Source organism: Chiloscyllium punctatum, chromosome 29 (genome assembly GCF_047496795.1).
Source record: "Chiloscyllium punctatum isolate Juve2018m chromosome 29, sChiPun1.3, whole genome shotgun sequence".
NCBI classification, from domain to species: Eukaryota; Metazoa; Chordata; class Chondrichthyes; order Orectolobiformes; family Hemiscylliidae; genus Chiloscyllium; species Chiloscyllium punctatum.
This window is the reverse complement of record NC_092767.1, coordinates 56,148,439-56,172,274: the sequence shown is the minus strand read 5'-3', so window position 1 is coordinate 56,172,274 and position 23,836 is coordinate 56,148,439.

Here is a 23,836-nt window from a genome sequence, read left to right as displayed (position 1 = left end):
AGGCAGTAGATATATATGAGAACACCATGACCTACATGTTCCCTTCCAAGCCACTCACCATCCTGACTTGGGTATATATTCCTTCAGTAAAGTCCCTGAAGTCCCAGTGGACCATAGGGCTGCTCTCTCATTAGTGAGAAACAACTGGCCGTGAGTTTAACCTGAGGGTCACCGTGCCTCAGGGGAACGGTGAGGTTGGGAAGGTAGGGTCTTCATGATGATCTCAGCCAGTGTGGGGATTGAACCTGTGCTGTTAACATAGAACATACTATAATACAGCACAGTACAGGCCCTTCAGCCCTCGATGTTGTGCCGACCATTTATCTAACTCTATTGTTCTCTGCTCTATGTGCCTATCCAAGAGTCACTTAAATTGCACAAAATACAGAGGCATGGGATTGAGGGTGTTTCAGCAGTTTGGATCAGAAGGTGGCTCATTGAAAGAAGACAGAGGGTGGTGGCTGATGGGAAATGTTCACCCTGGAGTTCATTACTAGTGGAGTATCACAAGGATTTGTTTTGTGTCCATTGCTGTTTATCATTTTTATAAATGACCTGGATTAGGGGTAGAAAGAGGGTTAGTAAATTTGTAGATGACACAAAGGTTGGTGGAGTTGTGAATAGTGCTGAAGGATATTGCAGCTAACAGAGGGGCAAAGATAAGCTGCAGAGCTCGGCTGCAAAGTGGAAAATGAATTTTAATGTGGAAAAGTGTGAGGTGATTCACTTTGGAAGGAGGAACAGGAATACAGAGTACTGGGTTAATGATAAGACTCTTGTTAGTGTAGATGAGCAGAGAGATCTTGATGTCCATGTACATAGATCCCTGAAAGTTGCCACCCAGGCTGTTGAAGTTAAGGCTGAGAGGTGAGAGAAGGCTGAGAGAAGAAGGCTGAGAGGTGACTTAATTGAGTCATACAAGATAATCAGAGGGTTAGACAGAGTGGACAGTGAGAGCTTTTTTCCTCAAATGGTGTTGGCTGGTAAAAGGGGACATAGCTTTAAATTGAGGGGTGATATATATAGGACAGATGTCAGGGGTAGTTTCTTTACTCAGACAGTAGTAAGGGCATGGAACACTCTGCCTGCAACAGTAATAGACTCGCCAACTTTAAGGGCATTAAATGGTCATTAGATAAACATGTGGATAAAAATGGAATAGTGCAGGATAGATAGGCTTCAGATTGGTTCCACAGGTCAGCATAACATCAGCGGCCAAAGGGCCTGTACTGCACTGTAATGTTTAATGTTCTATGATCTAAATGTCCCAAATGTATCTGACTCTACTCCCACTGCTGGCAGTGCATTCCACACACTCACCACTGTCTGTGTTAAGAATCTGCCTCTGACATCTCACCTAAGCCTCCCTCTAAATCACCTTAAAATTATGGTCCCCCCATGATGACCATTTCCGCCCAAGGAAAAAGTCTCTGTCTATTCCCTCTATCTGTGCCTCTCATCATCCTGTACACCTCTACCAAGTCAGATCTCATCATTCTTCACTCCAATGAGAAAAGCCTTATCTCCCTCAACCTTTCTTCATTAACATGTCCTCCTGTCCAGGCAGCATCCTGGTAAATTTCCTCTGCACCCTCTTGAAAGCTTCCACATCCTTCTTACAATGAGGCAACCAGAACTGAACACAATATTCCAAGTATGGTCTAACCAGGACTCTGTAGAGCTGCAGCATAACCTCACGGCTCTTAAACTCCATCCCTCTGCTAATGAAAGCAAACACACCATACATCGTCTTAACAATTGCGGGGAGGGGTGGGGTGGGGGGTGACTTTGAGGGATCTATAGACATGGAAACCCAAGATCCCTCTGTCCCTCCACACTGCCAAGGATCCTGTCTTTAACCCTGCATTCTACATTCCAATTCAACCTTCCAAAATGAATCACTTCACACTTTTCCAGCTTCAACTCCATTTGACATTTATCAGCCCAGTTCTGCATCCTGAAAAATGTTTTGCTGGAAAAGTGCAGCAGGTCAGGCAGCATCCAAGGAGCAGGAGAGGTGACGTTTTGGGCAGAAGCCCTTCATCAGGAATTGGCTTATGCCTGAAACGTCAATTCTTCTGCTCCTTGGATGCTGCCTGACCTGCTGCGCTTTTCCAGCAAAACATTTCTCAGCTCTGATCTCCAGCATCTGCAGTCCTCACTTTCTTCCAGTTCTGCATCCAGTCAATGTCCCGTTGCAACCTACAGTAGTCCTCCACACTATCCACCACCCCACCAAACTTCATGACAACGATAAACTTACTAAACAACCTTTCACTTCCTCATCCCGGTCATTTATAAAAATCACAAAGAGCAGAGGTCCCAGAATCGATCTCTGTGCAACATCACTGATCACCAAGCTCCAGGCTGAATACGTTCCATCTATACCAGCCTCTGTCTTCTATGGACCAGCCTGTTCTGTATTCAGACAGCCAAATTTCTCTGTATCCCATGCCTCCTTACTTTCTAAATGAGCCTACCATGGGAACCTTATCAAATGCCTTGCTAAAATCCATGTGCACCACAACCACTGCTCTACCTTCCTCAATGTGTTTTGTCACATCTTCAAAGGATTCAATAAGGTTTGTGAGGCATGACCTGCCCCTCACAAAGCCATGCTGACTATCTCTAACCAAGCTATGGTTTTCCAATTGATCATAAATCCTGTCTCTCAGAATCCTCTCCAATAATTTGCCCAACACAGACATAAAACCGACTGGTCTGTAATTCCCAAGATTTCATGCTGTCCTCACAAATGTAAAGTTCCCTCTCAGTAGTGAATATTGAAGGAAATTATTCATTGAGGACCAACACTGCCTCCTCCAACACCAGGCACAAATTCCCTGCACTCTCCCTGATCGGCCCTACCCTCACTCTGGTCATCCTCTTGTTCCTCACATAAGTGTACAACACCTTGAGGTTTTCCTTCATCCTGCCTCCTTAAGCCTTTTCATGCCCCCTCCTGGCTCTTATAAGTCCATTCTTCACCAAGGCCCACATCCTGCCTGCAACAGTTAGAGACTCACCAACCTTAAGGGCATTTGAATGGTGATTGGATAAACATATGGATGAAAATGGAATAGTGTCGGATCGATGGGCTTCAGATTGGTTCCACAGGTCAGCGCAACATCGAGGGCCGAAGGGCCTGTACTGTGCTGTAATGTGCGATGTTCTATTTTAGTGACCAGTTGATCACTAAAAGGCTGAAGGGTGAGAGCAAAGGAGAGACCTGCAGAGACTCAGAGATGGAGAGCAGAAGGAAGGCTGTGATTCTGCTCTTCACCATCTCTGGGAGCTTCACCCTCCAGTGGTTCATCAATGTTGTAGATTTCTGATATTATGTCATTCGAGGCATCAATCCTGATGATTACCCACCGTTTCTGTTCGTGTTCAGGGTTGTTGGTTACATGCTGCAGAGGTTACATTGTTGTACAAACAGATTTATTTATGCAGCAACGCTGTCTACCTTCAGAGGGAAGATCAGTAACTCAGTAAAACCTCTGGCTACACAAATTCATTACATTCTGAATAAATAAAACTCCTCATTGAAGCCAAAGGGACGGTCCCATTGTTCCCAGACTGTGGAATGATATTCTTCATTGACCCGTGGGATATGGGCAGCACTGGCTGGGCCAGTGTTTTTTGCCCGTCCCTAGTTGCCCCTTGAGAAGGTGATGGTGAGCTGTCTTCTTGAACTCACTGCACTCCATGTGATGTAGGTAGACCCACAATGTGCCCCTTAGGGAGGGAATTCCAGGACTTTGACCCAATGACTCTGAAGGAACGGCGATATGTTTCCAAGTCAGGATTGTGAGTGGTTTGGAGGGGAACTTGCAGGGGGTGGTGTTCCCATGTATCTGTTGCCCTTGTCCTTCTAGATGGAAGTGGTTGGGGGTTTGGAAGGTGCTGGCTGAGGATCATAGGTGAATTTCTGGAGAAATCCTGTGGATGGTACACACTGCTGTCATGGACCATTGGGAGTGGTGGGAGGGGATGCTTGTGGATGTGGTGCCAATCAAACCGAGGCCACTTTGTCCTGGCTGGTGTTGAGCTCTTGAGTGTTGTTGGAGCTGCCCCTATCCAGGCAAATGGGGGGCTATTCCATCACATTCCTGACATCCTTTGTCCCAGTGCGGGATCCTGCTGATTCCCCATCGGAGCACAACTCAGTGGAATTGTCAGGGACGATGGCCTTTCCCACTGGGGAATTCCTGTCAGCTTGAAACCCTGTGTAAATCTCCATCAAAATCAAATCCTTTGGAGTGTCCCGCTGTAATTAGATAGAATAGTTCATCAGAAAATGTTTGACTATAAAACACATGGTCTCCCTTCTCAGCAACAATTTAACAGACCCCATACCCCTGCGGCAAACAGCCACCTATGAGCTGTCTCAATGTGAGAAATTGTGGCAGGTGATCACATGACATCATCAGACCCCACAAAACCAAACATTTAATTATGCAGCAACTTTGTCTCGGTTCAGAGTGAAGTTCAGGAACGCAGTAAATACAGATAGACTTTACACCTATTGTTAGAAATGCTGAGCTATTTTGAGAATGAAATTAAAAATAACTTCTGTGGTTTACATTTCAAAGAACAGAAACCAGCAAATCCCCTTCTAAAAGTTGAAAGATTTAATTTAAAATTGTTGAATGTATCACATCCCCATGACACTGGACTCCTTTGTCGATAAATTCTGATATTAAAATCCACAACAACCTGATGAAGGAGCAACACTCTGAAAGCTAGTGTTTCCAAATAGACCTGTTGGACTATAACCTGGTGTTGTGTGATTTTTAACTTTGTCCTTTCTAGACAGACTGAGCCTTGGATTTGTATCTGGATACCTTCAGTTCACCGTTACCTGAGTGAAACGATCATAAGTTATTGTGTTCCTGCTGAACCACAGCAAACACTGGGACAGAAAGAAATATCAGCCCATCTTTATGAATGAGCTTTGTTTCAGATGTCAAAGATTACACAGGAATTTAAAAATAATGTTGCAGAAGATCTACCCCATTGTTCAAGAAAGGATCAAGACAAAAGATGGAAAATTATAGGCCAATTAGCCTAACCTCGGTTGTTGGTAAAATTCTAGAATCCATCATTAAGGATGAGGTTTCTAAATTCTTAGAAGTGCAAGGTCGGATTGGAGCAAGTCAACATGGATTTACTAAGGGGAGATCGTGCCTGACAATCCTGTTGGTCGGCTTTGAAGAAGTGACAAGTATGTTAGACCAGGGAAACCCAGTGGATGTGGTCTATCTAGACTTCCAAAAGGCCTCTGATAAGGTGCCACACGGGAGGCTGCTGAGCAAGGTGAGGGCCCATGGTGTTCGAGGTGAGCTACTGGGATGGATTGAGGATTGGCTGTCTGACAGAAGGCAGAGAGTTGGGATAAAAGGTTCTTTTTCAGAATGGCAGCCGGTGACGAGCGGTGTCCCGCAGGGTTCAGCGTTGGGGCCACAGCTGTTCACGTTATATATTAATGATCTGGATGAAGGGACTGGGGGCATTCTAGCGAAGTTTGCAGATGAGACGAAGTTAGGTGGACAGGCAGGTAGTACTGAGGAAGTGGGGAGGCTGCAGAAGGATCTAGACAGTTTGGGAGAGTGGTCCAGGAAATGGCTGATGGAATTCAATGTGAACAAATGCGAGGTCTTGCACTTTGGCAAAAAGAATAAAAGCACAGACTACTTTCTAAACGGTGAGAAAATTCGTAAAGCCGAAGTACAAAGGGATCTGGGAGTGCTAGTCGAGGATTCTCTAAAGGTCAAAATGCAGGTTGAGTCTATGATTAAGAAAGCGAACGCAATGTTGTCACTTATCTCAAGAGGGTTGGAATATAAAAGCAGCATTGTGCTCCTGAGACTTTATAAAGCTCTGGTTAGGCCCCATTTGGAGTACTGTGTCCAGTTTTGGTCCCTACACCTCAGGAAGGACATACTGGCACTGGAACGTGTCCAGCGGAGATTCACACGAATGATCTCTGGAATGGTAGGTTTAACATATGAGGAACGGCTGAGGATCCTGGGATTGTACTCGTTGGAGTTTAGAAGATTAAGGGGAGACTTAATAGAGACGTACAAGATAATACATGGCTTGGAAAGGGTGGATGCTAGGAAATTGTTTCCGTTAGGTGAGGAGACTAGGACCCGTGGACACAGCCTTAGAATTAGAGGGGGTAAATTCAGAACAGAAATGCGGAGACATTTCTTCAGCCAGAGAGTGGTGGGCCTGTGGAATTCATTGCCACGGAGTGCAGTGGAGGATGGGACGCTAAATGTCTTCAAGGCAGAGATTGATAGATTCTTGTTGTCTCGGGGAATTAAGGGCTCCGGGGAGAATGCGGGTAAGTGGAGTTGAAGTGCCCAGCAGCCATGATTGAATGGTGGAGTGGACTCAATGGGCCGAATGGTCTTACTTCCACTCCTATGTCTTACCCTTGGGCAAGAATCCAGTTGTATCCCTTGGACATGAACCAGTGTTTGTATCTGGTTTAGGTCAGGAGAAGCCAACATGCTAGTACGAAGTATCAATCCCAGGCTCAGTCTGTCCAGAGAGGAGAAGGTAATAAACAGCTCACAGAAACAGGGGAAATGTACAGTGCAGGAGGAGACTATTCAGCCCAATGCCTTGGTACTAACAGAAAGCAGGGCTCCAGTCTCACCCACTTCCCAGCTGTTGGGATGGAGCCTGTAAAGTTATGCCCCTTAGGCTCCTATCCAAGATTTTATTTAAACATAGTGAAGGTCTTGTTAGCTTTGAAGCAGTGAGTTCCAAACACTTACTCCCTGTGAGGTGAAATAATCATATTCAACTGCCTTCTAATATTTACATCTCAGGCCCATTGTTATTGAGCTCCCTGTTAACAGAGATTAACCCGTCATCATGGAAACCAACCGAGGCGCTCCGCACTAAACTATTTCCCTTTAAATCCATTCTTCCTGAAGTAAAGATCCAAAACTCTTCAGTGTTTCCTCTGTGCCATCTCACCAAAGCACTGTCCAGTTGTAGGAACTCTCAACTCCAGCTAATCTCCAACCTCATCAAGCAAAGGCTTTTCTTTCTCCTTCCTAACCGTTTGCTGTGCCTGTGTGAGAACTAATTTTTATTTGTATAGATCACCCAAACTGCCCTGTATCACAACATTCTCCAACCATCGTCAGTTAATGAATATTTCACTTTTCCATGCAATATACCAGATAGACAATATACAGTCGTATACTTATACCATTTGCCATTTTTTTTGTTCACTCACCTTAACAACGTGTTCCCTTTGCAGACTCTTACTGTCCAACTCATTCATTTCCTTTTTGACTTTGTATTAGTGTGAGTATAGTTTATAAATATGAAGGGCCCAGCACTGATCTCTGACACTCTCCTTGTTATAGCTTGATGACCTGAAACTGACCCATTCTTTCCTGAATCTGTTTCTCGTCATGATTTAATTCTCACTCTAAACTAAAGTATTAACCCCATTACCATGGGTTCTCACATTGGGTTGTAACATTATTTCTGGAATATTATACGCTCCTTTGGAAATGTTAACCTGCTGCATCTGCTGACTGCCCTTTATCCATCCTGCGTGATTTATCCCCATAGGATACGGGTTAATGTTCATCATGCTGTGACAGGGATTGAATCTCAACCAGGGAAAGGGATTGAATCTCAGTCAGTGAGAGGGATTGAATCTCAACCAGGGAAAGGGATTGAATCTCAGTCAGTGAGAGGGATTGAATCTCAGTCAATGATAGGGATTGACACTCAGTCAGAGACAGGTACTAAACCTCAGTTAGTGATAGGGATTGAATCTCAGTCAGTGACAGGGATTGAGCCTCAATCAGTGACAGGGATTGACCTTCAGTCAGTGACAGGGTTTGAATCTCAGTCAGTGACAGGGATTGACCCTCAGTCAGTGACAGGGATTGAATCTCAGTCAGTGACAAGGATTGAACCTCAGTCAGTGACAGGGATTGAACCTCAGTCAGTGACAAGAATTGAACCTCAGTCAGTGACAGGGATTGATCCTCAGTCAGTGACAGGGATTGACCCTCAGTTAGTGACATGGATTGAACCTCAGTCAGTGACAGGGATTGATCCTCAGTCAGTGACAGGGATTGACCCTCAGTTAGTGACATGGATTGATCCCCAGTCAGTGACAGAGATTGATCCTCAGTCAGTGACAGGATTAGATTAGATTAGATTAGACTTACAGTGTGGAAACAGGCCCTTCGGCCCAACAAGTCCACACCGACCCGCCGAAGCGCAGCCCACCCATTCCCCTACATTTACCCCTTACCTAACACTATGGGCAATTTAGCATGGCCAATTCACCTGACCCTGCACATCTTTGGACTGTGGGAGGAAACCGGAGCACCCGGAGGAAACCCACGCAGACACGGGGAGAACGTGCAAACTCCACACAGTCAGTCGCCTGAGGCGGGAACTGAACCCGGGTCTCTGACGCTATGAGGCAGCAGTGCTAACCACTGTGCCACCGTGCCGCCCACAGGAATTGACCCTCAGTCAGTGACAAGGATTGAACCTCAGTCAGTGACAGGGATTGATCCTCAGTCAGTGACAGGGATTGACCCTCAGTTAGTGACATGGATTGACCCTCAGTCAGTGACAGGGATTGACCCTCAGTCAGTGACAGAGATTGATCCTCAGTCAGTGACAGGGATTGACCCTCAGTCAGTGACAGAGATTGATCCTCAGTCAGTGACAGGGATTGAACCTCAGTCAGTGACAGGGATTGAACTTCAGTCAGTGACAGGGATTGACCCTCAGTCAGTGACAGGGATTGACCCTCAGTCAGTGACAGGGATTGAACTTCAGTCAGTGACAGGGATTGAACCTCAGTCAGTGACAGGGATTGAACCTCAGTCAGTGACAGAGATTGATCCTCAGTCAGTGACAGGGATTGAACCTCAGTCAGTGACAGGGATTGAACTTCAGTCAGTGACAGGGATTGACCCTCAGTCAGTGACAGGGATTGAACCTCAGTCAGTGACAGGGATTGAACCTCAGTCAGTGACAGTCAGTGACAGGGATTGAATCTCAGTCAGTGACAGGGATTGAATCTCAGTCAGTGACAGGGATTGAACCCATGCTGTTGACATCACTGTGATTTCAAAACAGCTGTCCGCTAACCAACACACTCTCACAGTGAGAATGGAATCAGAAGTTGGCATTGCCATCCATCTGGGAAATGGAGGTGAGGTGGACTACTGCTCAAAGATTAAAGTGGAGATGCTGGTGAACAAGAAGAGGCTGTTGTAGTGTTAGCCCCTGGCAGGTAAAGCCGTGAGAACAATTTGATTGGATGGAGGGTGACCACCATCAGGACTGTTACCCCCTGAGAAATGAGCAGGTCTCAAACATAGCCGACAGTTTGAAAAATGTATTCCAAGAACGTTTCATTTTCACAAGTGGAATCCTTCTTAGCCGTAATAGAATAGGCCATTCTGAGTGAGACCACAGGTTGGCATTTACTCAGTCTGGGAAGAAAGTTTCAGTTTAATGTTGTTTAACCAAAGTCAATATCAAAATGAAGGGAGATTTCATCACCTTCTTCATCTCTTCCCTGAATTTGGTTTTGGGTAGCTGCATAATTACACGTGTTTGTGCAGAAACTCAAATCCATTAGAATGTCCCCAGTATCAATGGCGGTGTATGTTGGAGCTGTATAAGCACCTCGGTAATGTACTATCGCTGTCTTTTTACTGGTTAAAAAGTTAATGATGGCTGTAAGCCACAAAACTGCCTGATAGACTGAACAGGAAAACGATGGATTTCCTTCTGAGTTTCATCTCTGTGTCGGTTCTGTTCTCATTGCTGAGATCCCACAATCCCCTGCAGACTCTGCTGTCCCACTAAAATACACCGGATTGTTAAAGAGTTAAACAGTAATCTCAAACAAAAAGGCAGCCATGCAACTGAAATCCTTTTCACCCAGGAGGATGCCTCACCTGCAGTTGATGTGTAAAAGGTCACATTGGAGTGACAGCCCCAGGCAACGTTGGGAATTATTCAGCCAGGGTCATATGGAAACCAGCAGGATGTGTTCTGTAAAGCAATCAGGGCAGGGAATGCTGTCATCATCAGAGCAGCAGTTCGCACTGTGCAATAGTCTGCTTTAAATATCTGACAACAGATAGTTACAAAACAGTCCATTGTAAAGAAGACAGTCAACAAGACTGACATATCCAATGTGGCAGGAATAAAACACAGGATGACTTTACAAACTGCAGAGTAGGACAGAAATGAATCTGGAATGTGATATCTCAAAACATGATACAACACCGAAAAACAGGACCAGGAAATCTGCAGAGAAAATGTACACTGAGATACATTTGGAATGTCCACACTTCCCATTGGAGAGAATGATGATGGTCAGTAGGTTTGTTGTAAGAGGGAGAGAGAAGAGACAGCAAGGGGGACCACCATATAAAATAAAATCACTGAAATGTTTGGGTATATTGGGTTGTGATATTCCATAGAGTTCACCACAGATTTGTTTTCACATGACAGATCAATGCTCCTGACAATTTGACTGAGGAAAATAAATCTTTGAAGATTTAATACACTTGTCCTTTCAACAAACTTTACTTCCCATATATTAGATATAACTTCTTGATAATTGCTGAATATGTGTAGATTCCAGTAAAATGTTCAGTTCCATCACAAACATTATCTTAAAGTCTTCAGTCTTGATTTTCTTTGCTGAGCCTCATCCTAGGGGAGCTGCTCAGTAAATGAGGACTATTCCCGAAATCTGTTCCATGAACACCATGACGTTCACTGTCCATGAAGAAAATGCATTGCCTTACTGGAAATGCCAAAGGCTGCAATAACAGGGGAATAAATGTTCTTTATCTGGAGAAGGGTTCCCCCTGTTCTTTTATGAAGAATGAGCAAATTCCCTCAAGTTTTCTGGTTCCAAGTGAAAACATCTGAGATCCTTAATTTCACCTCCTTTATAGATCTGGAAATGTCCCTGAGAGGAAATAAGGGGGTGGAAGGTGACATCACCAGAACAGCTGAAGATGGAGCCACAGGGAGAATGGAATGGAATCCTTACAGGAGTCAGGATGTGAGGAAGTGTATTCCAGGTTACTGTGGGAGTCCATGTGTTTGGAATGGATATTGACGTACAGCCTTTCCCCAGAAATGGAAACAGAGAGGCCAAGGAAGGGAAAAGTCAGAAATGTGGCCTTGAGGGAAAGATAGAAATTGGAAACAAATTAATATATTTTTCCTCTAATTCTGGTATGAGCAGGAATAGCAGCAATTGCATCACCAACAGGTTGGAGAAAGAGCTAAATAGGACTGCGCCAAGAACTATTCCACCTTCCCCACAAAGACACAGATACACTGCAACCCGTGCAGGTAGCCAGAAGCAGCCCTTTGACTTGGAGAAAGTGAGGCCAGTGAAAGGGAAACGGTTCCAAATGAGCTGAGCCAGGTGGATGGGAACGGTGGGGGATGGGGACTCTTTCTGAAAAAGAAGCAGAGAACCTTCAGACCATCCTGATGGGAGATGGATGGGCAGAGGGATCATATACCGCTCTCCCACCCCCCACCCCATGGTGAACAGGAGGCAGCTCGGGCCAAAGGGAAACAAACCCAGCAATTGACAAACTCACTTCAAGCCCCAGCATTATCGTATATTTAAGTGCTGCTTCAAGCCCCAGCACTATCGGATATGTAAGTGCTGCTTCAAGCCCCAGCACTATCGGATATGTAAGTGCTGCTTCGAGCCCCAACACTATCGGATATGTAAGTGCTGCTTCAAGCCCCAACACTATCGGAAATGTTTTGCAGTAAGGATACATGATACAAGAGGGAGGGGTTGCGCCTTAATAGGTGTGGGACCACCATTCTGGCAGGCAGGTTTGCCACTACAACCTAGATGTGTTTAAACTAAGTGGTGGTGGCGGGGGGGAGGGGACAAACTGGAAATTCAAGAAGGAAGTTAAAGGGAAAGTGAGAATAATAGAAATTCAGAAAAACAATAGAATCAACGGAGCAGAAAACTCAAGAAGGGATCATACAGTATGGTCAAGTGAAATAGGGTTTGATAGGAAGGGTGAGGGGAGTAACAAATTAAAACTATTATTTATGAATGCACGAAGCATAAGAAATAAGGTGGAAGAGTTTGAGGCTCAGTTGGAAATTGGCAGGTACGATGTTGTGGGGATAGCTGAGATGTGGTTTCATAAGGCCAGGGCCTGGGAAATGAATATTTAAGGCTATATGTGCTATCGAGAGGTCAGACTAATGGGCAGAGGGGGTGGGGTGGCCCCAGTGGTAAGGAATGTTATTCAGCCCTGTGCGAGGTGGGGTATAGAATTAGGAGTTGTAGAGTCAGTCTGGATAGAGCTGAGAAATTGTCAGGGTAGAAAGACCCTAATGGGAGTTAGCTGCAGGCCCCCAAACAGTAGTCTGGATGTAGGGTGCAAGTTGAATAAGCAGTTGAAATTGGCCTGTTGCAAAGTTATGTGGGGGATTTCGACATGCAGGTAATCTGGGAGAAACAAGATGGTACTGGACACCAAGAAAGGGAGCTTGTGGAGTGCCTCCAAGATAGATTCTTATAACAGCTTGTAGTGGAGCCTACCAGGGAGAAGGCAATTCTGGATCTGGTGTTGTGCAACAAACTGGATTTGATCAGGGACATGAGGAGGTAGTGACCATAATATGATCAGTTTTAATCTGCAATTTGAGAGGGAGAAGGGAGAATCGGAAGGGTCAGTATTGCAGTTGAACAAAGGGAACTATGGAGCTCTTAGGGAGGAGCTCAATGGTTCAATACCCTACCGGGGATGGCAGTGGAACAACAATGGCAGGTATTTCTGGATATAATGCAGGAGGTGCAGGATCAGTTCATTCCAAAGAGGAAGAAAAGAAATGTAGCACAGCAAAGTTGAGTGGGAAGCCGGAGGACCGGGAAGCTTTTAAAGAGCAACAGAGGATAACTAAAAAAGACAAGAGGCAGAGAGAAAATGAGGTACAAAGGCAAACTGGCCAAAAATATAAAGGAGAATAGTAAAAGCTTTTTTAGGTATGTGAAAAGAAAAAAAAGGTTAAAACTAAAATTGGGCCCTTGAAGACAGAAACAGGTGAATTTATTTTGGGGAACAAGGAAATAGCAGAAGAGTTGAATAGGTACTTTGGATCTGTCTTCACTGGGAAGACACAAGCAATCTCCCAGATGTAATAGTGGCTGAAGGACCTGGGGTAATGGATGAACTGAAGGGAATTTATATTCGACAGGAAATGGTGTTGGATAGACTGTTAGGTCTGAAAACTGTTCAGTCCCTGGGATCTGATGGCCCTAGAAATTATGGATGCATTGGTAACCATTTTCTAATGTTCGATAGATTCAGGATCAGTTCCTGCGAATTGGAGGGTGGCTAATGTTGTCCCACTTTTCAAGAAAGGAGGGAGAGAGAAAACAGGGAATTATAGACCAGCTAGCCTGACATCAAGGGTGGGAAAGATGCTGGAGTCACTTATAAAAGAGGAAATTATGACTCATTTGGATAGCAGTAAGAGGAGAGGTCAGAGTCAGCATGGATTTACAAAGGGGAAATCATGCTTGACTAATCTTCTGGAATATTTTGAGGATGTAACAATGAAGATTGACTGGTACAATAAGTCACAGTTTGAAGATATTAGGAGGAAGGTATAAAGGAGACATCAGAGGTAGGTTCTTTACACAGATAGTTATGAATGCATGGAGTGTGTTGCCAGCTGTAGTGGTGGAAGCAGAGTCATTGGGGACATTTAAATGACTGCTGGGCATGCACATGGATAACAGTGAGTTGAGGGGTGCGTAGGTTAAGGTACTATCTTTGACATTAGGATTAAATCTGGGCACAACATCGTGGGCGAAAGGGCCTGTTCTGTGCTGTACTTTCCTATGTAACATGTTCTTAAATGGACAAGAGAGATCCAGTGGATGTAATGTACCTGGGCTTTCAGAAACCTTCGATAAAGTCCCACATAGGAGATTAGTGAGCTCAATTAGGCTACACGGTATTGGGGGCAAAATACTGATTTGGACTGAAAATTAGCTGGCTGACAGGAAGTAAAGAGTAGTGATAAACAGGTCTCTTTTCGAATGGTAGGCGGTGAGGTGACCAGTGGGGTACCACAAGGTTCAGTGCTGGGACCACAGCTGTTTACAATAAACATTAATGATATAGATGAAGGTATGAAATTTAATATTAGCAAATTTGCTGATGACACAAAACTGGGTGGCAAGGTGAGTTGTGAGGAGGATGTTCTGAGAATACAGGGTGACTTGGACAGGTGGATGGATGCTTGGCAGATGCAGTTTAACATGGATAAATGTGTGGTTATTCACTTTGGTAGCGAGAACAGGAAGGCAGATTCCTATCTAAATGGAGTTAAGTTAGGTAAAGGGGATGTAAAACGAGATCTAGGTGTTCTTGTGCATCAGGAGAAAATGTGGACTGCAGATGCTGGAGATCAGAGCTTAGAAATGTGTTGCTGGAAAAGCGCAGCAGGTCAGGCAGCAAGAAGGGCTTATGCCCAAAACGTCGATTCTCCTGCTCCTTTGATGCTGCCTGACCTGCTTTTCCAGCAACACATTTTTAAGTTCTTGTACATCAGTCAATGAAAGCAAGCATGCAGGTACGGCAGGCAGTGAAGAAAGTTAACAGCATACTGGTCTTCATAACAAGAGGAATTGAGTATTGGAGCAAAGAAGTCCTTCTACAGCTGTACAGGGCCCTGGTGAGACCACACCTGGAATATTGTGTGCAGTTTTGGTCTCCAGGATTAAGGAAGGACATTCTGGCTATTGAGGGAGTGTAGTGTAGGTTCACGAGGCCAATTCCTGGAAAGGCGGAACTATCATATGTTGAAAAATTGGAGAGACTGGGCTTTTATACATGAGTTGAGACGTTTGAGAAGGGATCTGATTGAGAATTATAAGATTATTAAGGGATTGGACACTCTGGAGGCAGGAAGCAGGTTTCTGCTGATGGGTGTGTCCAGATCCAGAGGACTTAGTGTAAAAATAAAAAGTAGGCCATTGAGAACAGAGTTGTGGAGAAACTTCTTCACCCAGAGAGTGGTGGATAAATGGAATGTTCTGCCCCAGAAGGCAGTGGAGGCCAAATCTCTGGATACTTTCAAGAAAGAGATGGATAGAGCCCTTAATGACAGTGGAATCAAGGGTTATGGGGATAAGGCAGGAACAGGATACTGACTGTGGATGATCAGCCATGATCATAATGAATGGAGGTGATGACTCGAAGGGCAGAATGGCCTACTCCTGCACCTATTGTCTATTGTCTTTTGTAAGTGCGGCTTCCAATTGTTTTCCATTTCAATAAACCACAGTGATCCCTTGTAATCATTACCCCACCACACCGTGAGCCTTTACCTCCTGCCATGACATTTGCTGGGTCATTTTATGGGATAAAAGCTAAGCTCAGGGCAGTCCCCTTTATCAATGACACATGTTACATCCTCAAAGAAATTCAATGGACACACACAACAATGTCGACTCTGCCAGATTATCTTCAACTGATCAATGTGACCTTCTGTATCTGGTTGAATAATACCTTCCAGCAGTTTCCCTGTGACATGTTAAGCTAACCGGACTTGCTTCCTGCTTTTTTAATGCAGGGCTTCCACCCACTACCTTCCAATTCACTGGGGCTGAATTCAGATGTGTTTCAGAATTAATCAAGGGGACTTTGACTCCGATGGCTGGGTCAGAATTTACTGCCCTTGAGATTATGGCGGTAGCTGCTTTCTTGTGCCACTACAGTCCTGATGATGTGGGAACAATTGGTCAGTGATGTGAAGGGAATGGGGGGAGAAGGATGTTCCAGGATTGTGACAGAGGGACACCGAAGGAATTGCCCTATTCAAATGGTTATTCTGTCTTGGAGAGAGATAGAGAGACAACTGATGGTGAGTTTAACCAAAGTACCACTTCTCCTCTCTACATCTCACACCAGCCATCCAGCCAACTGTGCTAACTTACCACCTGCAATGGTGGGGACTGGACGGCTGGTTTGTGATGGAGAGTGACACCAACATCCTATATTGGATTTGGTGCTTGGCAACGAACCAGGTCAGGTGTCAGATCTCTTGGTGGGCGAGCATTTAGGTGATAGTGATCACAACTCCCCCAGCTTGACGATACTCATGGAGAGGGATGGGAGCAGATAGTATAAGAGAGCATTTAATTGGGGGAGGGGGAATTACAATGCTATTAGACATGAACTGGGCCATCTAAATTGGGAACAGATTTTCTCAGGGAAATGCACGACAGAAATGTGGAGATTTTTTAGGGAGCACTTGCTGATCGTGCTGGATCGTCCCACTGAGGCAAAGAAGGGATGGTAGGGTGAAAGACCCTTGGGTGACAAGGGTTGTGGAAGATGTGGTCAAGATGAAGAAGGAAGCTTACTTAAGGTTGAGGATGGCAAGGATCAGATAGGGCTCGAGGTGTTTACAAGGTAGCCTGGAAGGAACTGAAGAATGGACTTAGGAGAGCTAGGAGGGTGCATGAAATATCTTTAGCAGGTAGGATTAAAGAAAACCCTAAGGTGTTCTACACTTATGTGAGGAACAGGAGGATGGTCAGAGTGAGGGTAGGGCTAATCAAGGAAAGCAGAGAGAACTTGTGCCTGGAGTCGTAGGAGGTGGGAAAGTCCTTTATCAATCATTATTCACGAGGGTGAGGGATCTTGGCATTTGTGAGGACAGCGTGAAATAGGCCGATCTACTCAAACAGGCTGATGTTAAGAAGGAAGATGTGCTGAAAATTTTGAAAAACATAAGGATAGATAAATCCCCAGGGTCAGATGGAATATACACTGGGATACAAAGGAAATGAGGGAAGAGATTGCTGCACCCTTGATGATGATCGTTGTGTCCTCACTGTTCACTGGAGTAGTGCCAAATGATTAAAGCATGGCAAATGTTATTCCCTTGTTCAAGAAAGGGAATAGGGATAATCCTGGGAATTACAAACCAATCAGTCTTAAGTTTGTGGTGAGAAAGTCAATGGAGAGGATTCTGAGAGACAGGATTTTTGATTACTTGGAAAACTGATGGTTGATTAGAGATAGTCAACATGGCTTTGTGAGGGGTAGGTCATGCCTCACAAACTTTAATGAATTCTTTGAGGATGTGACAAAACACATTGCTGAAGTAAGAGCAATGAATGTGGTGTAATTTGACTTTTGCAAGGCATTTGATAAGGTACCCCATGGTAGGCTCATTCAGAAAGTAAGCAGGTATGTGATACAGGGAAACATGGATGTCTGAATACAGAATTGAGTGACCCATAGCAGACAGAGGGTGGTAGTAGATGTAAAGTATTCAGCTCATTGACCAGTGGAGTTCCTCAAGGATCGGTTCTGGGACCTCTGCTCTTTGTGACTTTTATAAATGACCTGGATGAGGAATGAGAAGGGTGGGATACTAAGTTTGCCAATTGCATGAATGTTGGTGGAGTGGTGAATAGTGTGGAGGACTGCTGTAGGTTGCAACAGGACATTGACAGGATACAGAACTGGGCTAATAAGTGTCAGATGTAGTTCAGCCTGGAAAAGTGTGGAATGATTAATTTTTGGAAGGTTGAGTTTAAATGCAGAATATAGGGCTAAAGGCAAGATTCTTGGCAGTGTGGAGGAACAGAGAGATCTTGTCCATAGATCCCTCAAAGTTGCCACCCAAGTTGATAGGGCTGTTAAGAAGGTGTAGGGTGTGTTGGCTTTCATGAGCAAGGCAATTGAGTTTCAGAGCCATGAGGTTATGCAGCAGCTCTATAGAGTCCAAGTTAGACCACGGTTGAAATTTTGTGTTCAGTTCTGGTTGCCTCATTATAGGAAGGATGTGGAAAATTCAGAGCTGGGGCAGAGGAGATTTACCCAGATGCTGCCTGGACTGGGGCACATGTCTTATGAAGATAGGTTGAGGAAAATCAGGGTTTTCTCATTTGAGTGAAGATAGATGCGAGGTGACTTGATAGACGTGTCCATGATGACAAGGTACAGAGAGTGTGTATACCCAGAGACCTTTTTCCTCAGCTGGAAATGGCTATCACGAGACAGCATATATTTTAAGGTGATTGGAGGAAGATTTGAGGGGATGTCAGAGGTAGGTTCTTTACACAGCCAGTGGTGGGTGTGTGGAATGCAATGCCAGCAGTAGGAGTAGAGTCAAATACATGAGGGATATTAAAGTGACTCTGGGATAGACACATGGAAGGTGGAACAATGAAGGGCATGTAGATTCCTTTGATCTTGGAGGAGGATAAAAGGTCAGCAGAACATCGAGGGCTGAAGGGCCTATACTGTGCTTTCATGTTCAATGTCCTATGTTAACAGCACAGGTCCAATTCCCACATTGGTTGAAGTAAAAAATCACACAACATCAAGTTATAGTCTAACAGGTTTATTTGGAAGCACTAGCTTTTGAAGTGATGCTCCTTCATCAGTGCTTCGAAATCTAATGCTTCCTTATAAACCTGTTGGACGATAACCTATTGTTGTGTGATTTTTAATTTTATCCACCTCAGATCAACACCAGCACCTCCAAATCATGCTGGTTGAGATCACCATGAAAATCCCACCTTCTCAACCCTACCCCCTCTCCCGTGAGGCATGGTGACACTCAGGTTAAACACATGACCAGTCATGTCTCTGAGAGATCAGCTCTATGGTCTAATGGGACTATAGCGACTTTACTGAAGGAATATATATCAAAATCAGGATGGTGAGTGGTTTGAAGGGAACATGCAGGTTGTGGTGTTCTCATGTATCTATTACCTGTTTCTTTAGGAAGGGAGTGGTCATAGATGTTGAAGATGCTGTCGACAGAGCACTGGTGGTGGATGGAATGAATGTTTGTAGATGTGGTGCCAAAAAAACTGGTTACTTCATTGTAAAAGAGAAAATGTTAGAGAAACTCAGCAGGGTTGGTGGAACTGTAAAAAGAGAAAGACAATTAATGTTTCTAGTCTGACATGACTCCTGATCAGCACTGTTCTGAAGAAATGTTATATTGGACTCAAAAGGTTAACTCTATATTTCTCTCCACAGGTGTTGCCAGACTTGCTGAATTTCTCCAGCACTTGCTGATTTCATTTCGGATTTTGAGTATCTGCAACATTGTGCTTTTATATGGCTGCTTGGTCATGCTGGGATCCCATTTCTTGAGGGATCTTGGAGATATTTCCATCCAGGCAAGTGGGGAGTATTCCATCACACCCCTGACGTGATGGATGATAATGGAATAGTGCAGGTTCAATGGGCTTCAGATTGGATTCACAGCTCGGCACAACATTGAGCACTGAAGGGCCTGTACTGCCCTGTCATGTTCTATGTTCTATGTTCCAGGCCTAGGCTGATGTGTGCCTTGGAGATAGTGGAGAGGCTTTTGGAGCCATGAGGTACATCCCTCACTGCAGTGTTCCTGCCCCCTGAGCTGCTCTTGTAGCCACAGTACTTACATTGTAAACCCATTTCATTTTCAGCTCAATGGGAACTCCCAGCTTGTTGATTGTGGGGGATTCAGCAACACAAATCCTTGAATGTGATCTCTTCTTGGAGGTAGTAGCTGTTTCACATTTGTGTGGCACGATGTTAATTGTCATTTGTCAGCCCAGGCCTGGAACATAGAACATAGAACATGACAGGGCAGTACAGGCCCTTCAGTGCTCAATGTTGTGCCGAGCTGTGAATCTAATCTGAAGCCCATTGAACCTGCACTATTCCATTATCATCCATGTGTTTATCCAATGACCTTAACATTGGCAAGTCTACTTCTGTTGCAGGCAGGGCATTCCATGTCCATACTATTCTCTGAGTAAGGAAACTACCTCTGACATCAGTCTTTTATCTATCACCCCTCAATTTAAAGCTCTGTCCCCTCGTGCTAGCCATCTCCATCCAGGGAAAAAGGCTCTCACTGTCCTCCCGATATAATCTTCTGATCATCTTGTGTGTCTCTTTTGAGTCACCTCTTAACCCTCTCTCCAACAAAAACAGCCTCAAGTCCCTGAACCTTTCCTCATAAGACCAGCTCCATACCAGGCAACGTCCTGGGAAATCTTGTCTGCATCCTTTCCAATGCTTCCATATCTTTCCCATAAGACGGCGACTGGAACTGTACGCAACACTTCAACTGCAGCCTCACCAGAGTTTTGTACAGCTGCAACATGGCTGCATGGCTCCGAATCTCAATCCCTCTCCCAATAAAAGCTAAGGCACTGTACGCCTTCTTAACAACCCTGTTAGCCTGGGTGGCAACTTTCAGGGACCTATGCACATGGACACAGAGATCTCTCTGCTCATCCACACTACCAAAATCTTCCCATTAATCCAGTACTCTGTGTAACTGTTGTTCCTTCCAAAGTGAATCACCTCACACTTTTCTGTATTAAACTCCATTTGCCACCTCTCAGCGAACGCTTTACCGACAATCGAAGTAAGGCTCACTGGTCTATAATTACAGGGTTGTCTCTACTCTCCTTCTCGAACAAGGGGACAACACTTACTATCCTCAAGACTCTGGCACTATTCCTGTAGTCAACGACAAAATAAAGATCAAAGCCAAAGGCACTGCAATCTCCTCCCTGGCTTTCCAGAGAGTCCTAGGATAAATCCCATCTGGCTCAGGGGACAAATCTATTTTCACATTTTCCAGAATTGCTAACAGTTTCTCCTTATGAACCTCAATCCCTTCTAGCCTAATAGTTTGCACCTCAGTATTCTCCTTAACAACATTGTCTTTTTCCTGCGTGAATACTGATGAAAAATATTCATTTACTTCCTCTCCCACCTACTCGGACTCCATGCACAACTTCCTGTTACTGTCCTTGACTGGTCCTAATCTTACTCCAGTATTTTTCCGTTCCTGACATCCCTCTGGAAAGCTTTCCGGTTGCCTCGTTCCAACCTGCCAAAGCCTTCTCGTGTCCCCTCCTGGCTCTTCTTAGCTTTCTCTTTAGATCTTTCTTGGCTAATTTGTAAATCTCAAGCACCCCAACAGAGCCTTCACATCTCATCTTAAGCGTTCTTCCTGTTCTGGACAAGAGACACAACTTCTTTAGTAAACCACGGTTCCCTTCCCTCCCTGTCTGACATGTACATGTTTATCAAGGATATACAGTAGCTTTTCCTTGAACAAGCTCCACATTTCAATTGTGCCCATCCCCTGCAGTTTCCTTCCCATCCTATGCATCTTAACTCTTGCCGAATCGCATCATAATTGCCTTTCCCCCAACTACATCTCTTGCCCTGCAGGATATACTTTTCCATTTACATCACTGAAGTGAATGTAACCGAATTGTGGTCACTATCACCAAAGTCTGGATTCGTGGTGCTGGAAGAGCACAGCAGTTCAAGCAGCATCCGAGGAGCAGCAAAATGAACATTTCGGGCAAAAGCCCTTCATCAGGAATACAGGCAGAGAGCCTGAAGGGTGGAGAGATAAGTGAGAGGAGGGTGGGGGTAGGGAGAAAGTAGCATAGAGTACAATAGGTGATTGGGGGAGGTGATGAAGGTGGAAAAGAAGATAGGCAGGTAGGACAAGTCTTGGGGACAGTGCTGAGCTGCAAGTTTGGAACTGGGGTAAGGTGGGGGAAGGGGAAATGAGGAAACTGTTGAAGTCCACATTGATGCCCTGGGGTTGAAGTGTTCCGAGGCGGAAGATGAGGCGTTCTTCCTCCAGGTGTCTGGTGGTGAGGGAGTGGCGGTGAAGGAGGCAGAGTGGGAGGGAGAGTTGAAATGTTGGGCCACAGGGTGGTGTGGTTGATTGGTGCGGGTGTCCCTGAGATGTTCCCTAAAGCACTCTGCCAGGAGGCGTCCAGTCTCCCAAATGTAGAGGAGACCGCATCGGGAGCCACGGAGACAATAAATGATACTGATGGATGTGCAGGTAAAACTTTGATAGGTGTGGAAGGGGCCTTGGATGGAGGTGAGGGAGGACGTGTGGGCGCAGGTTTTGCAATTCCTGTGGTGGCAAGTGAAGGTGCCAGGATGGGACGGTGGGTTGAATCGGGGCGTGGACTTGACCAGATAGTCACAGAGGGAACAATCTTTGCAGAAGGTGGAAAGGGGTGGGGAGGGAAATATGTCCCTGGTGGTGGGGTCTGTTTGGAGGTTGTGGAAATGATTTGGTTTATGCGGAGGTTGGAAGGGTGGAAGGTGAGCACCAGGGCGTTCTATCCTTGTTACGGTTGGAGGGGTGGGGTCTGAGGGCGGAGGTGCGGGATGTGGACAAGATGCGTTGGAGGGCATCTTTACCCACGTGGGAAGGGAAATTACGCTCTCGAAAGAAGGAGGCCATCTGGTGTGTTCTTTGGTAGAACTGGTCCTCCTGGGAGCAGATACGGTGGAGGCAGAGGAATTGGGAATATGGGATAGCATTTTTGCAAGAGGTAGGGTGGGAAGAGGTGTAATCCAGGTAGCTGTGAGAGTTGGTGGGTTTGTAAAAAATGTTGGTATCAAGTCGGTCATAATTAATGGAGATGGAGAGGTCCAGGAAGGGGAGGGAGGTGTCAGAGATGGTCCAGGTAAATTTAAGGTCAGGGCGGAATGTTTTGGTGAAGTTGATAAATTGCTCAACCTCCTCGCGGGAGCATGAGGTGGCGCCATTGCAGTCATCAATGTAGTGGAGGAAGAGGTGGGGAATGGTGCCAGTATAATTACAGAAGATCGACTGTTCTACGTAGCCAACAAAGAGACCGGCATAGCTGGGGCCCATAAGGGTGCCCTTGGCTACCCCTTTGGTCTGGAGGAAGTGGGAGGATTCGAAGGAGAAATTGTTAAGGGTGAGGACCAGTTCAGACAAACAAATGAGAGTGTCGGTGGAAGGTTACTGTTGGGGACGTCAGGAGAGGAAGAAACAGAGGGCTTGGAGGCCCTGGTCATGGTGATGGAGGTGTAGATGGATTGGATATCCATGGTGAAGATGAGGCTTTGGGGGCCGGGGAAATGGAAGTCTTGGAGGAGGTGGTGGGTGTGGGTGGTGTCTTGAACGTATATGGGGAGTTCCTGGACTAGGGGGGATAGGACAGTGTCGAGGTAAGTAGAAATGAGTTCAGTGGGGCAGGAGCATGCGAGACAATGGGTCGGCCAGGGTGGTCAGGCTTGTGGATCTTGGGAAGGAGGTAGAACTGGGCAGTGCAAGGTTCCCGTACTGAGGTTGGAAGCTGTGGGTGGGAGATCTCCTGAGGTGATGAGGTTCTGTATGGTCTGGGAGATGATGGTTTGGTGATGGGGGGTGGGGTCATGGTCGAGGGGGCGGGAGGTTGAGGTGTCTTCAAGTTGGCTTCAGCCATGTAGAGGTCAGTGAGCAAGACTACCACTGCATCCTCTTTATCCACTGGCTTAATGGTGAGGTCGGGATTGGAGCAGAGGGATTGGAGGGCTGCGCGTTGTGAGGGTGAGAGGTTGGAGTGGGGGAGGGCGGGGTAGACAGGTTGAGGCGGTAAATGTCTTGGCGCCAGTTGGAAATGAAGAGGTTGAGGGTGGGTAATAGGCCAGTGAGGGGGTGTCCAGGTGGATGCAGTTTGTTGGAGGTGGGTGAAGGGGTCCTCGGAAGGTGAGCAGGAGTCCTGATTGTGAAAGTAAGCTCAGAGACAGAGGCGGTGGAAGAAGTGTTCAATGTCACGGCGTGTATTAAATTAATTGATGTGTGGGTGGAGGGGGATAAAGGTGAGTCCTTTGTTGAGGACTGATCGTTTGTCCTCAGTGAGGGGAGGTCTGGAGGGATGGTGAAAACTCGGCAGGGCTAGGAGCTGGGATCTGGTGTGGGTGTGGAGCTGGGA